This window comes from Mus caroli, unplaced genomic scaffold (genome assembly GCF_978045245.1).
Source record: "Mus caroli unplaced genomic scaffold, Mus_caroli_1 scaffold_10, whole genome shotgun sequence".
In the NCBI taxonomy this organism is placed as follows: domain Eukaryota; kingdom Metazoa; phylum Chordata; class Mammalia; order Rodentia; family Muridae; genus Mus; species Mus caroli.
In genome coordinates, this window is record NW_028227265.1 from 62,167,510 (window position 1) to 62,183,779 (window position 16,270).

General features: G+C 41.9%; 1 pseudogene; it reads left to right on the forward strand.

Annotated features, from left to right (window-relative positions):
• Window positions 1-15,803, forward strand: part of LOC110300842 (small ubiquitin-related modifier 2 pseudogene) — a 100,030-nt pseudogene extending 84,227 nt beyond the window's left edge.
• The last annotated feature ends 467 nt before the right edge of the window (window positions 15,804-16,270 follow it).

Here is a 16,270-nt window from a genome sequence, read left to right on the forward strand (position 1 = left end):
ACTAGTCAGGAAATATTCTCCCAGTTAAACTCCATTTAATTATTTGAAACACACAGTACAGTTTATTTACATCGTAGTTACTATGACATTCTAATGTTAACTTCATGATTTGGCAGAATTGTTTTTATTGAATTAATTTTTCTTCCAGTTTACAGTGGTATCAATTAAGTCTCCCCACTCCCTTTTATATGTGTGCATACAATTGTTTCAGGCCTATTTTTACTCCTGTTTAGCTGACTTGTAAGAGAAAAGAAAAACAAGAATGAGAGATAGGTTAGCAGCAATGCACAGAGAACAAATGAGACAAGTCCAAGAGAAAGAAATGGAACACCCAGGAGCTACAAGGTACCAATGGCAGCCAGGAGGCAAAGGGTAGCCGGCCATTTACATTTGAACACACAGAGGACTTATGCCCCAAATCTTAGATCATCACTCTGTGTCATAGAGCAAAGGCCTGGCCACTTGTCCCAAAATGATCTGAACAGCAAAGACATTCACCAGTTGCGGTGAATCATGAAAGGAGTTTATGTCAGTAGAGCCAAAATCCGCAAGGATAGAAGTCAAACAATCCAAGCCCTATTTCTTTGGTACTGACTATAGCATTATAACTGCATGCAAGAAGAGCCTGGTGGGGTAAAGGGCAGAAGTGAGGGTGGAGGGTAAAGATGAGAGTGTGTGCTGTGGTGGTTGAATGGATGAGTGTGGGTGATAAGAAGGTGTGTGTGTTAGTCATCTTGATGTAGTTATGGTTAGTTGATCATTGTCTCAGACATGATCATGTGGATTCCTGGTGGTGCCAGGGAAGCCATCACCTCTTGGGAGCAATTGTTTTGTTTTGTTTATTTTATGGCATGTGTACTAAGCCTCATTGAGTCAATATTTGAAAAAATTGGCTTGGAATAGAGTTAGTGAGGGAGATGACTGGACCCTCCTTCATGGAGAACAGCTCAACAAAGGGGAGGCTCGGGACAATGCCACAAAAATCTCCAGTTACAGAGCCTAAACTTGCCTAAGTTTTCAAGGCTGGAACCTGCCCGCCAGTAAGATCCAAGCAATAAGTCAGTTATTATCTGCTTTGCAATTATGGGATGTCATAAAATACTGTTCCAAATGAATGTATTTGTGCCTGTTTGGGGAGTAGTTTCTCTTACAAAAGCCTGCGGCTGAGCAACTCTGAGATTTATTACACCAATAAAATTATACGGCATTGTTTCAGAAATTCTAGCCACTGGAAACCAACACCCAAAGGCTGAAGGTGCTTGGGAGGCTGAGGCAAATTCAGGAGTCCAGAGGGTAACTTATTAAGAGCTTACAGACAGTGGGCTAGAGAGAGGCTCAGCAGTTAAGAACACTCATGCTCTTCCAGACGACCCAGGGGTCCAGTTCCCAGAACCCACATGGCAGTTCACAACTTTTAGTAACTCCAATATCTGACACTCTCACACAGACAAATATATATGCAAAACACCAATGCACTTAAAATAAATATAAATTATTTTTAAAAAGAACTCATAGACAGGAATATGTCTTACTGACAGCATGACAGAAGCATCATCCTAATGGCAGGAAGAAAGCTCACAAACTAAACTACACACTGGTGGGTTATGACCAACCTAGATGTCCTCGATTCCTCCAAAGTCTCAACATGTCAAGCATTAGAATTAGTCTATGGCATGAAAACTGGCTGATTATATTACTGATTCTATTTGTCCTTTAAGGGGTAGGTAGGATGTGTGCCATGGTCATGTGGCAGACAAAAATGACAGCTACAGTCAAGATGGCCGTAATCACGACATGCTGGATATTACATAATACCCTGTAGATACTATGATCTGACACATTTAACGTTGCATAATCAGCCTGAAGTATTGACAATAAAATTCTGCCTCCACAGTGGAAATCCACAAAATCCACAGTGGAAATGTTGGTAACTATTTCTCATTCTTTTATTGTTTGTATTTTTAAAAATGATTTGTTACATTCTTAATGAATAAATGCATAGGAAAATAGAAAGTGTGTTAGAATATTAACTATAGCTAGTTTCAAGAAAACACACACACACACACACATCAGGTGACCAAAGTCCAATCCCCCTAAGCACACAGTTGATCCTGGCACATAATCTTATCCAGAGCCTTTCTTTTTTTATTCTTTTAATTTTCTTATTCTTTTAATTTCTATGTGTTTGAAATGACTGGCAAGATGGCAGTGATGGTGACCTTCTGCTGGGTACTGGCTCTTTTCTGGATTGCAAGCAGAGAGTGTCGTTGCCAGAAAGAGTTAAATGAGAGCTTGCTGTTGCTTGGATAGAAGAGCCAGTGAGTGAGTCTGCAGTGTTGGGGGTGCTACCTTGCTACATGTGCTATGCCACAGTTATATATTTATTTGGACAAAGAAACAAAACCAGAGAGGAGTGTGACCGCCATGTCTGGCAGCTCAGGGAGCACCATCACTGTAGGCCATGCCTTGGTCTTCTGACAGTTATGTGTAGTAGCTCGTGTTGAGCATACTGGTGTGAAGTCACAGCTCTGTGTGAAGAGTCTCTTGTTATGAATAAAGGATACTGACACCAGAGACAAACAAAAAGTATTTGTGTGTGTGTGTGTGTGTGTGTGTGTGTGTGTGTGTGTGTGTGCAGTATATGTGTTTATATGTATGTGTGTGTATGTTTGTGTACGTGAATATGAAGTTACATGTACTATGGGACATCTTCTATGTTGTTTTAAGGTCTCCTTCAGCTGGCCCATTAGTATCCCAGGATTCTCCTGTCTGTCTCCCAGCTCCTCAGAGGAACTTGGAATTACTGTTGCTCACTCTCTAGCACCTGGCATTTCACATGAGTTCTTGGAATTCAAAGCAAGGTCCTTATGTGTGAGGGGAGAGGACTTTATACTGGGGCACTTCCTTAGCCCCCAGAGTCATCTTGTCTCCAAGATGCACTCAAGATCCAAAGGGGCTCATAACTATCACTCAGCATATTCCAAAGATTTGAGAAACTCCAGGCCAGAGATCTGAAACAAAGACCACGCAATTTCTTTATTATACAAGACCAGCTAAGAGGCATCCCCCACTTCACCTCACCTCCTGTTCACATCATCTCTGTTCACTGTGGATTATCAGGCACTCATCCTTCCTATAGGCTGACAGCTCGTAAAGGCCAGAAGACAACTTATTAAGTTTTCTGTGCTCCTTACTGGGGACACCATGTATTTAACAAGAGGCTTTGCTTATCTCTCAAAGAAGGTTTCTTTCTCTTTGAAATCAGTGTCCTGACCTCTTGTGTAGATTCATTTTTCTAGTGGTGTGAGTGATAATGTTACCCAGTATCATCATCTGCTGAGGATTTCTTGTGCATTGAAAACATTTAAATCACAGTCTACTGCTTATTAAATTAGATATGCCTTCAAAGGTTTTAAGTCAAAAGAGCTCACACAGTTCTTTTGCATCTCTGTGAAGGGAAGAGCTTCACAATAATTTCATTTTCATTTCAATAATTTTTGAAGCTTATTTTTAATTTTGCAGTTCTGGGTATCATGTCATTTTATCATCTTTGATGAATTCTTAGGTCTTACATGAAAGCACTGCTGAAGAAAAGGAAAAAGTCCATGCAGAGGGTAACTGTTCGGCCGTAACTCCTTGCTTTGCTTTATACAGTCTAGTAAGATATTGCTTCAGAAATAACTGACCAGTTCTGTAGTCTGAGGGATCTTGCCTTTGACAGCTCTCCGCTTTGGGTGAGTCCACGTTAGTGGGTAAGATTTCAGTGGGGTCCAGTGATGTGTGCTAAAATGAAGATTTTTGGGGGTCTAGTTTCTGGTTCTCCTATTTAGCTTTATAATCTTGGGGCTCATGCAACTACTATACAGGGAGTAGCTATACTGTATCAGGTCCTGTGCCCAACTCTGGGAAGACATCTCTAACTAAGACAGACAGGAGTATATGACACATGAGGAAAGAACAGGACTGCAGGTGAGAGTGCAGAGGTAATCACAGGGATTGAACACCCTGCCAGGGCTAGGGCTCCTGGGAACTTTACCTTTTATCATTCCTTCCTGTTTCTGCTTCCAGAGCTTCCTGGTTTGCCTTTACACACCTGTTCTTACTCTCATTGCCAGTTAAGATGGACTACCAAGGCAGATCAAGAATAAAAACAGGTCTGAAATTAGCTGTACTTGATTTGAAAGAAAATTTTTATACAGTATGCTCTGATCTTGTTCTCCTTTCCCCCCATCTTCTCCAAGATGCTCCTCACCTCCCCACCCACCCAACTCCACACCTTTCTTATCCCATGTTTTTAGAAAACAAACACAAACAAACAAACAACAAGAAACCAGACTAAACAATTAAAAACAAAAAAGGGAACAAAAATCACATACAAACAAACCCATAATCTACCAGCAATAGCCAGTAAAACAAAAACAAAAACAAACAAACAAACAAAGCAATGTGAGGGAGAGGAAGAGAGAGAGACAGAGAGAGACCGAGAGATTATAAAATGCATTGAGTACATTTTGTGTTGGCCATCCACTGCCTGGGGCCTGGGGCCTGCCCTTAAGCAAGCAATAGAGAAATAGAGAAGACACACAGGAGGTCAAAAATTGAGAAGAACTGACATCAGACCTTCACAGACTCCCTTGTTCTTTAGGTGCTATGCCCAGAGTGGAGTTCACCACAGCTTGCAGTTTTTAGAACCAAGTGTGGTACTTTGCATCTTGTAAAATCTCCCTCCAAAGGCCCCTGTATTAAAGACATTTGTCCGTAGCGTTGTGTTACTGGAGGGTGGTAGATCACCTGTGCCCTCTCTGGCATAGGAGCCTGCATGTATTAAGTGCTCTGGACCTCTGAAACAGCTCCTTTGTGGAGGCTTTATTATGCAGGCATGGCTGCCTAAAGCATCAGCCAGTTTAATCTCCAGTTTCTGTCCCTTCTTAGGAGGTCAGGTAGATAAAACTAAAACTCCAATGTTCTGATCTTCACCTTGCTCTTCCTTGTGACCTTTTAATTGGGGAGTCCAGAACTATATTAGTTAATTTCCTTTTTGCTTTGACCCAGTACCTGACCAAAAGGGACTTAAGGAGGAATGCTTTACTTTGGCTCATGATCTAAAGGAATCTAGACCATTATGGCAGGGCAGTGGAAGTGGTGTGGTCCATTGCATCGACCCACCCAGAATGTGCCCACACCCAGAATGGATTTTTCCCTCCTCAGTCAAACTCTGGATACACCATCACAAACATGCCTAAATATGTGTCTCCTCATAGTACCACTGGAAGATCCAACAATTCCTCTCCTGAGCATATACCCAGAAGATGTTCCAACTGGTAATAAGGACACATGCTCCACTATGTTCATAGCAGCCTTATTTATAATAGCCAGAAGCTGGAAAGAACCCAGATGTCCCTCAACAGAGGAATGGATACAGAAAATGTGGTACATTTACACAATGGAGTACTACTCAGCTATTAAAAACAATGAATTTATGAAATTCTTGGGCAAATGGGTGGATCTGGAGGATATCATCCTGAGTGAGGTAATCTAATCACAAAAGAAGTCACTTGATATGCACTCACTGATAAGTGGATATTAGCCCAGAAACTTAGGATACCCAAGATACAATTTTCAAAACACAAGAAAATCAAGAAGAAGGAAAACCAACCTGTGGATACTTCATTCCTCCTTAGAATAGGGAACAAAATACCCATGGAAGGAGTTACAGAGACAAAGTTTAGAGCTAAGATGAAAGGATGGACCATCCAGAAACTTCCCCACCTGGGGATCCATCCCATAATCAGCCACCAAATCCAAACACTATTGCATAAGCCAGCAAGATTTTACTGAATGGACCCTGATATAGCTGTCTCGCGTGAGGCTATGCTCATGCCTGGCAAATATAGAAGTGGATGCTCACAGTCATCTATTGGATGGAACACAAGGCCCCTAATGGAGGAGCTAGAGAAAGTATCTAAGTTGCTGAAGGGGTCTGCAACCCAATAGGTGGAACAACAATATGAACTAACCAGTACCCCCAGAGCTCATGTCACTAGCTGCATATGTAGCAGAAGATGGCCTAATCGGCCATCATTGGGAAGAGAGGCCCCGTGGTCTTGCAAACTTTATATGCCCCAGTACAGGGGAATGCCAGAGCCAAGAAGTGGGAGTGAGTGGGTAGGGGAGCAGGGCAGGACGGGGGGGGGGGGGGGAGGGTATAGGGGACCCTCGGGATAGCATTTGAAATGTAAATGAAGAAAATATCTAGTAAAAATTGAAAAAACAAACAAACAAAAAATGTGTCTCCTTGGTGATTTAAAATGTAATCAAGTTGACAGTGAAAAATCAGCCTTCAAACTAGCCATCTGGTAAGCTCTATTGAAAGACAAAAGACATCTATCACTCAGGAAATCCCAAGGGTTTTAGAATTATGTTCCAGGAAAGTGGGAGGAAGTCCAAATATGTAACAGCTCACAATATCATACCCCATGCAGAACGTCTTCTGCTCTTTCCCTTCCCACTCACACTGACCTAATCACACTATCACACACTAATCATCTCCTATTTTTCCAGAAATATCCAAGTTCAGAGCTGATGGGGGGATTAAAGTTTTGAATTTTACAGATTCTATGGTGGCTATATTGGCTAGTTTTGTGTCAACTTGACGAAAGCTAGAGTCATCAGAGAGGAAGGGGCCTCAGTTGAGGAAATGCCTCCATGAGATTCAGCTATTGGGCATTTTCTCAATTAGTGATTGTTGGTGAGGGCCCAGCCCATTGTGGGTGGGACCATCCCTGGGATGGTTTTCCTGGGTTCTAAAAGAAAGGAAGCCAGTAAGCAGCACCCCACCGTGGCCTCTGCAGCAGCTCCTGCCTCCAGGCTCCTGTCCTGACTTCCTCTGCTGATAAACAACAATGTGTAAAGTGGAAGTCAAATGAACACTTCCTTCCCCAACTTGTTTTGTTGCAGCAATAAAAACAATAACTATGACATTGTCCAAATTAAAATAGCTGCAGGCAGATCTGACCTACAGCTGCCAACCACTGATTTTAGCTGTCTTCTCATCTTTGACAAAACTTGGGAAGATGATCATAATCCAAAGGTTTAAATAGTTCTTGGTGTGAAATCCCCTAAGATATTTTTTTCAAGGCTGAATATATTATGCATACTCTTTTATCATTGTCCTCAAGCTAACTCCTAAAGCTGTGAAGAGATGAAATTCCCTTAGAGAAACAACATTTAGAATAGGCAGCTTTGTGTTCTAAGCATTTAGGTGTTTTCATACCTCTCCAGGTAGCAAATGTGTTAGTAATAGGTTTGTCTTTCTGGTCCACAGCAACCAAGCCATGGCTGGATGCCATGCATGAAGCAGGGTTTCATTACCCGAGAAGGTACCATGTAAGAGGTAGGAACCTACCTGTGGGACCATGAAAGGCAGTCTAGTTTCTGGTTGAGCTAGGTTTAAAACCCTGGAGACTCAGCCGATAACTCTGCAAGGGATGGTAGGTGTTTGCCATGCTCCTAGACACCAGGCTCCTGACAGGAGGCCTCAGCTCTCCATAATTCTGTGGCCATCAGTCATTGTAAAGGTAATATACTCCTCAAGCCCCTTCACAGGTAGAGGATGTGACCACAGATCACATAGCTTCAAGACAGATCTCCATTTTAATGAGGTACCTAAAGGCCTGGAGGCTTAGCCAATAAGTTCCCCTTCCCAGACACTCCTCCCTGCAAAGGGTATTGATCTTCAGGCCCGCCCTGAGAAAGGGGGTGTGGTTTCACTCATCACAACTCTCCTCCATGACAATAAATGCTTTAAAGCCATGGACTGCCTCTTCTCATTGGGATGTGCCATGGGGAGAAATTATAGAGCAGGTCTTTGTCTAAAGAGCCAGTCGTCTAATCTCCCAGGAGGCCTCTCTGCACTCCTAGCCAGGCTTCCACCAAGCCAAGTCACCCGCTGAACAAGGCAAGGACTCTCTCTTCCCCAAGGGACCCAGCCAGAGTTCTCCTCCCACCCTTTTCACTTCAGCCCTAGCCTAGAGCCAGCCTGCTGGTCACTACTCCATTCCCAGCTCTTCAGCGGCACCCAGGGGGTGTATGAGGTGCTCAAGAGTTAGAACTTGCCATCCGCCTCCCCCCCAGCCCCCCAGGCCTCAGTAAAGGCCTAGGGACACCTGAGCCAACTCCAACAGTTCCCTGGAGACCTCACACTGCACTTCCCCACCCTCACACCCAGCCCCTGGAGCGGGATGTGGTGGGATGCCTGCAGTCAAATTTCAGGCATCCTGCCTCTCCCAGCACCCAAGCTCTAGGCCTGACGTGGGACGCCATTTTAAGCCGTTCCTGCCTACAATCTTTCCTTCTCCAGCTTCAGTGGTTAAAAGCTGTGTAGAGGAAGGAGCACAACAGAACCTGCAAGGCTGGTATTTCACCAAGTGGGATAACACTGAGGAGTTATGAATCCTCAACATTACTGAACTCTGTAGGCTATTGATGCTTCTACACAGCAAGCTTGTCAGTCTCTGTGCAGCATGGATAACCTGGTTATCAATTGACAGCTATTTGCAAAAAGAAGAAGTCGCCTCAGCTTGACTAGGGGAGAGAATCAGCTTCCTGGGAGGTTCTTTTATGCTAACTGGAGATGATAAATAAGCCTGTGATATTAATAATTTTAGAAAGCTCTTGAGATATGAAAGTTGCGTTCTAGAGTACTATATCCTATATTATTTCATCTAAATAATTTGGCTCCTAATCCGTCTAGGAATAATGTTCAATGGGAAGAAATATGTGGTCTGGTAAATTTCCAGCTTTTTCTGCTCTAAGACTTCAGGGTTCCAAAACTGAGAATGTGTCTCGCTGCTGGCCTTTCTGCAGTGATTTTCCTGTGATGCTCCTGTTTGCTCTGCACTGTCACAACACCCTTGGTGAATGCAGATGCAGGACTGGACTGGGTAACACGAGGGGCATTGTGACATGAAAGCAAAGCTGAAATTGGTTTAGAGGCACAGTGCGGTTGCCAGTCAAGGGTCTCCTTGTCCTAGAAAATTGCAGAGTTTTGTGAGGGAAGTCACAGGAAAAGAAATGTAGAAGGATGAAAATCTTATTTGTTCAAATTAAGAAATGCTCGAGGCAACAAAAAAAAAAAAAAACAAAAAACAAAGGTGTGATTTTGCCTAAGCTCTGGCTGTGTTTAGATGCACTTAGGAGCAGGAAGATGGAGTTCAGTTTGCTTTACAGATCACAGCTAATAAAATCATCTTCTCTTGTGTTTTGGTTTTCTTGTCTCTGAGGCCCACACTCCCACCTGACAAATTATGCCTTTTTTGTTTGTTTGTTTCTGGCTATTTAAAAGGACAAATTTAAAGTGGCACCACATTGATTAGGGCTCTTGAAATGGAAGTAGAGGATACTGTTAATCAGACCTTCAACATTTCTGCATCTGCATCTTTGTAAGGGCCTACAGATATGCCGCATCTGCTCACAGCTGCACCCCCTGGGAGAAACGATCACTGGACTGAGCCAAAACACAGAAAACAGAAACATAGAATGTAACCTCTGTAGAATCTCTGTACAACAGAACACTTCCCTTCAACCAAATTCGGTGGAGGTGCACTAATTCCTTCCTTAAAATACAATTCAAGGTGTAGCAACCCCAACCATAATCCCACTCTGCCCCACACTAGAATGTCTAACCCTGTCTGCTTTAGACAGACAGATAAAGCTACAATATTTAGAGCCCATTTTCATGTCTGCCTAGGGGAGGGAAGTGTGGATTAGTGGTAGAGTGCTTATGTAGCTAAGCTAGCTAAGCTAGCCAAGGAAAATGTTAAAAAGACAACAGAAATACCGGCAAAGGCAACATTATATATTCCTAAAAAAGGCTATAGAGAGTTGGTGCTAACTAATTCTTTAAAATCTTAGTAAAATGAGGGCTGGACAGGTGGCTCAGAGGCGAAGAGCACTTGTTGCTCTTGTAGCAGACCTAGGTTTGATTCCCAGAATTCACATGGTGGTTCACATTCGCCTGTAACTCTGATCCCGGGAGATCCAGAGGATCGATGCCTACTTCTGACTACATTGGTTATCAGATACACACTTGGTGCATTTATATACAAACAAAAAAATTCATATGCATAAAATAATAAAACAAACCTAAGAATTTAATATCTCACTGAAATAAACCCTCAAGTGTTTTTAAACATATGAATGATTGTTTTGACCATGGAGTAGAAGAACCTAGTGAAAGCCATCAAGCATACTTTAGCTGCTCCTAAACATCTCTATTCCATTCTTCTATGAAGATCTTTAGGTGGTTTCCAAGAGCCCTGATTTACTAGAACACTGCTGTTTCATTTCCTTCCTTCATCCTGTCTTCCCTCTTGCAAGGGAAGGCATGCACACTGACTACTGAAGTTGATTTGTCTTCCTCTGCTTGGGGCCCCATCTTCTCTTTTCATCTGGATCTTACCAAGCGATTGTTTCCTTTTCCACTTTTGAATGCAAACCTCACACTGTTATTGACTTCTTCCTATTAACTTAAAAAAATGTCCAGTACATTTTTTCAGAAAAGGTCCCTTCCGCTCAAGTCTGCCTTCAGCCACCCACTCTTTCATTTCACAGCAAATTTCTATGAAGAGCAAGCTTTATGCTTTCCATTTCCCTACCCCCCTAGTCACTCTTCAAAAGAATGTAATGTGGATTAGCTTTACTGAAATTGCCCTCACTGAAGTTACCAATGAGCTTCTTATTACTAAACTAATCAGCAATTCTCAACCCTAAATTCATTGTGTCTTTCAACATGATTTGACCCGTGTGCTACAAAATTCAGCTCTAAGAAGTTGAAAAGTAAGACTAAAAAAAAAATGAGTAAGGAAACAAATTTTTCCTTCTTCACTGATACCTTGTCTGTCTCTGTCCCTGGATATTCCAGTCTCTTTTCTATATTCCTCTTTGGCATCTATTGCTCATTTATGTCATGGTGCCATTGCCTGTGACCCCCTTTTTCTCAGTATCATATCCACAAGTGATTTCGTTCTTTCATTCTGAAATGAATTGACTTGTGAGTCTTATGTCATTATTCTCAGATAAGTCATTCCTAGCCTCCTCAGTCACACAATTCCTTCCTAACAGGCTTCCTCCAAATACCGTCAACATCAAATGGATCAAAATACAAACTAGTCACCTGCTCATCCTTCTCTATCCCTTAAGTTAGTGAACAGTGCCAAGCTAATTGAGATGTCATCTTTTCTTTATCTCTTAGGGACACAACACAATGTTCCTATGATTGTCAAATTTACTTCCTAAACATGTTTTACATTAGAATTCATCAAGGCATCTACCTGGTATCAAAGGCTGTTTGTATACTCTGAACATTCACATGTTAAAGCCGTAATCGCCACACCATATCACCATATTTTGAGATGGAGGACTTGAGAGGTAATTAGAATTGAATGAAATTATGAGGATGGGGTCCTTGGGACGAGATTAGTGCCATTATAAGAAAAGACCCTATGTAGAAGAATGTGAATCGATCCATTCCTATCTCCTTGTACTAAGGTCAAATCTAAGTGGATCAAGGAACTCCACATAAAACCAGAGACACTGAAACTCACAGAGGAGAAAGTGGGGAAAAGCCTCGAAGATATGGGTACAGGGGGAAAATTCCTGAATAGAACAACAATGGCTTGTGCTGTACGATCTAGAATTGACAAATGGGACCTCATGAAACTGCAAAGCTTCTACAAGGCAAAAGACACCATCAATAAGACAAAAAGGCCACCAACAGATTGGGAAAGGGTCTTCACCTATCCTAAATCAGATAGAGGACTAATATCCAATATATATAAAGAACTCAAGAAGGTGGACTCCAGAAAATCAAATAACCCCATTAAAATATGGGGCTCAGAGCTAAACAAAGAATTCTCACCTGAGGAATACCGAATGGCTGAGAAGCACCTGAAAAAAATGTTCAGCATCCTTAATCATCAGAGAAATGCAAATCAAAAGAACCCTGAGATTCCATCTCACACCAGTCAGAATGGGTAAGATCAAAAATTCAGGTGACAGCAGATGCTGGTGAGGATGTGGAGAAAGAGGAACACTCCTCCATTGTTGGTGGGATTGCAAGCTTGTACAACCACTCTGGAAATCAGTCTGGTGGTTCCTCAGAAAATTGGACATAGTACTACCAGAGGATCCAGCAATACCTCTTCTGGGCATATATCCAGAAGATGTTCCAACTGGTAAGAAGGACACATGCTCCACTATGTTCATAGCAGCCTTATTTATAATAGCCAGAAGCTGGAAAGAACCCAGATGCCCCTCAACAGAGGAATGGATACAAAAAATGTGGTACCTTTACGCAATGGAGTACTACTCAGCTATTAAAAGGAATGAATTTATGAAATTCCTAGGCAAATGGTTGGACCTGGAGGGCATCATCCTGAGTGAGGTAACACAATCACAAAAGAACTCAAATGATATGTACTCACTGATAAGTGGAAATTAGCCCAGAAACTTAGTATACCGGAGATATAAGATACACATGAAACTGAAGAAGAACGAAGACAAAAGTGTGGACACTTTGTCCCTTCTTAGAATTGGGAACAATCACCCATGGAAGGAGTTACAGAGACAAAATTTGGAGCTGTGACGAAAGGATGGACCATCTAGTGATTGCCATATCCAGGGATCCATCCTGTGGTCAGCTTCCAAACGCTGACACCATTGCATACACTAGCAAGATTTTGCTGAAAGGACCCAGATATAGCTGTCTCTTGTGAGACTATGCCGGGGCCTAGCAAACACAGAAGTGGATGCTCACAGTCAGCTATTGAATGGATCACAGGGCCCCCAATGGAGGAGCTAGAAAAAGCACCCAAGGAACTAAAGGGAACTGCAACCCTAAAGGTGGAACAATAATATGAACTAACCAGTACCCCAGAGCCCTTGTCTCTAGCTGCATATGTATCAAAAGATGGCCTAGTAGGCCATCACTGGAAAGAGAGGCCCATTGGACTTGCAAACTTTATATGCCCCAGTACAGGGGAATGCCAGGGCCAAAATCGGGGAGTGGGTGGGTAGGGGAGTGTGGGGGGGTGGGAATGGGGGACTTTTTGGATAGCATTGGAAATGTAAATGAAGAAAATACCTAATTAAAAAAAAGAAAAAATATTAAAAAAAAAAAGAGACCCTGGTGGTTTCATTCATTCTATTATATGACGTCAAAGCAGATCAGCAAAGTTGGAAAGGACTCCTCTCACGTAGTCAATCTGATAATAATGACTTTACCTTTGACCCCCACCCCAGCCTCTTATAGGAGAAATAGGTATTTTAGCTCTCAGACTATGGTATTTTGTTAAGTCAGCCTAGTAGAACAAAGGACCTGTATCATCACAGTTGCCTCCTGTCTTAGGGTTTTATTGCTGTGAACAGACACCATGACCAATGCAACTCTTCTAAGGACAACATTTAATTCAGGCTGGCTTACAGGTTCAGAGGTTCATTCCATTATCACCACAGCAGGACCATGACAGCATCCAGGGAGTTATGGTGCAGGAGGAGCTAAGAGTTCTGCATCTTCATCTGGAGGCTGGTAGCAGAAATTTGACTTCCAGACAGCTAGGACAAGGATATAAAAGGCCAAGCCCACAGTAGCACACCCACTCCAACAAGACCACACCTCCAAGTTGTATCACTCCTTGAGCCAAGTATATACAACCCATCACACATCCTAATAGAATAGCACCATTTTGTTCACCTTAGCCTGAGAGGTTTTAAGTATATGCAAGGCAGCCACTCTATGAAACTTCTGGTGGTACTTGGCTCTAGGACAAAGTGCTCACTATCAAATATTATTTAGGAAGGCATAAATAACTTGTCTATACATCTCACTGCCTTCTTCCTCCTGCATACCAGGTCCATACTGTCTGCCAATTTTTCACCTTCTTGAAAGTCTTCCTCTGCTCTCATGCCTACTGCTGCCTCTCTGCAGCCCATTCATGGTTAAATATTCTCATGCTCACCTGGATGGCAACATAGGGAGCTGTTCAAAGCATGAACACTGAAGTTCTGACTTCTTTGACCTGAGTCAACTTGGTTGCTGTTATAGTTTATACTCTAAATTCCCCATAAGCATAAACGGAGTGCTTGTTCACCAGCCTGTGATGCTTTGAGGAGATGGGGAAACTTTTAGGGTGTAGGACTAGGGAAAGAAATTAGGTCAAGTTTGTGTCCTTGAACTAAATATGGAAATTTTGGCCCCTTCCCCTCTCTCTTGAATGTTTCTGCTGTCATAAGGCTCTGCCACATCCTTCCACTATAATTTTCCATCTTGTACTGAGCTACAAACAAGAAGACATAGTGATAACAGATTGAAATGTAAACATAATCTTGAAGGGTTGTTATAAAGATTAAGTTAGTTTTCATCTGTAATGTTCTTAGAGTAGTCCTGACCACATAGCAGGAGATGTATTAATGTCTAATAAAGAAAATCTATTCCCAGAGTCTGTCTAGACACCACCTTCTCTGAGGTTTCTCTCAATCTTGCTCTGAGTCTTACAAAAGTGTCCATCCTCCATGCTTTGAGAACACCTAGGACTTGTGTAACATCCAGTTGATCTTGCACTGATGCTAATTATACCCTTCCCCAAATTTGCTCTTTATAGCACTACTGGAAAAAGGATTGTGCCAATTGTGTTGACACATCCATGTTCTGTGCTTAGCAAAGCACAAAGCCTACATCACCCATTCAATATAAATCAATATGTCATCAGAGTAGTAATAATTTGTGGTAGCCATATATAATATATAAATAATTTTAAGATACTATTTTAACAATTACTAAGAAAAATTGTGACCAAACACATTAGGAATTACAAAACCTCCTAACATGGTGAAATCTTGAGGCACTACTAGCCTAATATGTTCTTTCGACCGTAACTGAAAATATAATAATCCAAACAAATGGACTAAAGAAAGGTGAATATTTGCTGGGTCACATAACTGAAATACTGACTTTAAGACTTAAACAAGGTTATTAGAACCTTACTGCTCTGGATCTCTAAATAATGTTTCCTGTCACAAAGGCGAATGGTCCATCCTCAACAGCAAAAGATTCATAACCTTTCTGCTAAACAAGCTAAAAAGTACATGTGACTCTCAATCTGTGGATTCAGTAAGCAACTGTTGGTCTGACAGACAGACAGACAGCTGGTGGGTAAATAGATGACTGATGATGGCTTGTAGAAGACAGATACATGATAGCTAGATAGATAACAGAAAGCAGATGGATAAATAGGTGATAGAAAGGGGGTGGATAGATCGGTATCTCCTGCTGAGCCACCTTCTTGCACCATTTGCTTAGGATCAGATGTTCCTACTGGGATGTCAAAACCACCAGGAGGGGTTCACCTGCTGCTGCCTCCTTCTGCCACTCCTGCTGTCACTCCTAGTGCAGAGTGTATGCTCTTTCAGTATGGATCCGGTGCCTCTTTTGTGAAGTGGCAGCTCAGGAGACTTCTGTGCTCGCTGTGACCGATGAGAAACCCAAAGAAGGGGTCAAGGCTGAGAATAACAATCATGTTAATTTGAAGATGGAAAGGCAGGATGGCTCTGTGGTGCAGTTTAAGATTAAGGGGCATACACCATTTAGTAAACTAACAAAAGCATATCGGGAATGACAGGATTGTCAATGGGGCAGTTCAGATTCTAGTTTGATGGGCAAGCAGTCAATGAAACAAACAGACACACCTGCACAGTTGGAAATGGAGGATGAAGATACGTCTCAGCAACAGACAGGAGTTGTCTACTAAAAAGGGTACCTGCTATTTTCCTCTAGAATTTTGTTATAGACCAAGAATACAGTCTCAATTAGAACCCCAATTTGGTTCCACTATATCCTGACTACTACACTATACTTTTCTCTGTTCCTTCATTTCCCTGTTCCCGTTTCTTTATTGTTCAAAAAGTAACAGGAATATGTGTACAAACATATTGCTTTTCTTTTCCCATTTTCATCTTGAAACTAATGGCCAGTATTCTGTTTTGGTTGACATCAGATGGAGATGGTCTGGGGGGAAAGTACTGATTCAGTGAAAATATCCCCTTCTCCACTAGTAGCATGGTCATTCAGCTCTGATCTTTATATTCCAGAAAATTATTTTGCTCTCACTGTTTTAGCAAAAGAATACAACAACATAAAATCCTACATATCTTGTTCAATTGGGAAATTTTAATTTTTTCATTTATCATTGTAAAACCAAGGACAATTTTATAACTT